Below are 2,422 nucleotides of genomic sequence, written 5' to 3' on the forward strand. Positions count from 1 at the left end.
ATTCACACTCTGCTGCAAAATCCTGGTCTTCAGCCACACAACGAAACTAAAATCCTTAGGCACTGCACTTTAATTGTTGAACCCACTAGGACCATTCTTGAGAGTCACCCACTCTGACCTGGTCCCGAATATAACCAAGCTCCAATGCTCTGCTAGCACGTGAATACACCCTTAAAGAAGTATTCGGTTGAATTCTTTTCCTTGTACATCACATCCACAAGAAGCATAAACTCTGAGTCTTTCCAAAACTTGCCCATGAACCGATAAGGCAAAATATAGCACACATTCATCAAGTTCTTTACTCAAATTTTCCCTGATGTTTTCTCTTCTCAGTCATAATTAGTCCACCAATACACCGATAACGACAGACTGCACAAGCTAACAACCACGCGATCCAATCGTAGATGGTGGGCTCCCCCACTTAGCTTTAAGCTACAAGAACATAAGTCTAGAATTCACAAAGATTCCTCCTTCACAATTACAATGATCTCGCACCGTTAATCCACCAGATTTCTCGTAGTCCCTTGTTAAACTTTTCATGAACATTCCAAATTATCAGCCATAATCGCATATTCGACCTTTTGTCGGGTAGTAAGTAGAACTATTCGTAGGAACTTCATCAAAATCACGCAACCGCGAACCTGCTCACAGGAGATAACCCACATGTGGAATTCCATACCGATATCTTCTAACGATGCTACACTGGGTACAACTACAACAAAATTAGTAAACCCTCCTTAGCCCATGCTTGTCCACCAGTTGTACAAGTCTGTTCATTCTTCATTGACATCAACTGAAAGTCCGATAATACATTCCAAACTCGAAGTCACGTTGCATCCCAAAAACGATAATCAAGTTTTCACACCCCTCTTCATTTTAAGCAAACTCCTCTCTGCGATATTCAATGTTCCTCAGTACAGTAACCACCAACCCAAATAAAATCTGTAGACCGTGTCATTGTCCACCATGATTCCCAAATCACTCTAAAAAAAATTTTCAAGGCATGTGACTATCCTGCCACAGAATCCATATGCTACACTGCCACTCCCACTTCGGTTAAACCATCTCCTTTAAGCAACTCCCCGACCTCTTCTTTTCATACTTGACCTGCTATCAATTCAACCACCGTGAGACACCTCCCACCATATCCTTTCTCATCCTTCGATACCCAAATGTTGCATCAAATCAAAATCCATCTCTATAGCACCTGAACTAATAAATTGCTACGAACTCTAAGCCTCCTCAAAGATCATCTCTCTCGAGTCATCAGCATTCGAAACACCGATTCGATTCTGAAACCGCTACATACCTCCATCTCTAACAATCGCTTCTTAGGCACTATTTCACCACACCCTACCCCGAAGCCAAATCAAAGAAGACCATAACATTGGCAAACCTTAATGCATTCAAATAAGGACGACGACACCACATCATAAATGAGAATTCCACCACGCTCGAGCATATCAAGTATTGCTACTCTGTCAACCAAAGCCTCAACATCCATAGTCTAATTGCCTCTCCTCCGTTGGAATTAAATGTTGAACCTCTAAACTAAGTACTGAGAAATCCTCCTTTCGAGTCATTCATTTATGTGGCACATAAATAAGCACCTTACCATTTACACCAACAATGCATGATACCCACTCATGAACATCATAATGCATCGTGCATAGCCGCAAAACCGTAGGCGACACTAACATTGTGCTGAAAATGACATAGCATCCCTCCACAAGGCGACGATAATAGCCCAATCAAATACTTAGGGAGAAACATCCTGCACCACATCTGCAGTACCATTAAAATTCTTCGATGCCCGATTGATAACAAGCGCTCCACGTCGCATATAATTGAGTAGGAAAGAAATTAAGGAATAAGCTTCAATAGAATCAAATCGCACGAAGAGGAATCAAGAAGGGAAGTGCTCCTAACAGCCCTGCAGCCTCTCAAAGATAAGTACAGACATCTCTGTACCGATCCGCCAGACTCTACTAGACTTGTCATGACGCGTGAGACCCAAATGAACCTAGAGCTCTGATACCAAGTAGTCATGACCCAAAACTCACTACAGGCCGTGATAGTGCCCAACGTCGACGTTAAGCAACCCAACAGTGAACTACCAACTTAATTATGAGCTTTATTATTTTCAAAATTGTGAATTCTATTAGATAAAGAAATCAACGCATTAAAATCATGAAAACTTAAAATTTTAAAAGAATAGATAATAAAAGTGTGTAAATGCTAAGAAAAATCACAAACAACTTCTAGAACATCCCAAAACCCGGTGTCACAAGTGCATGAGCATTTACTAAGAACTACAATAATAATACAACATCTGTTTAGAATGTAAATGAGACACGATAAAATAAATAGTACGATGGAGACTTTGTGTACTACGATGCGTAGCCTAGAATGCAGCTCAACT

The sequence above is a fragment of the Nicotiana tomentosiformis genome, chromosome 3 (assembly GCF_000390325.3).
Source record: "Nicotiana tomentosiformis chromosome 3, ASM39032v3, whole genome shotgun sequence".
NCBI classification, from domain to species: domain Eukaryota; kingdom Viridiplantae; phylum Streptophyta; class Magnoliopsida; order Solanales; family Solanaceae; genus Nicotiana; species Nicotiana tomentosiformis.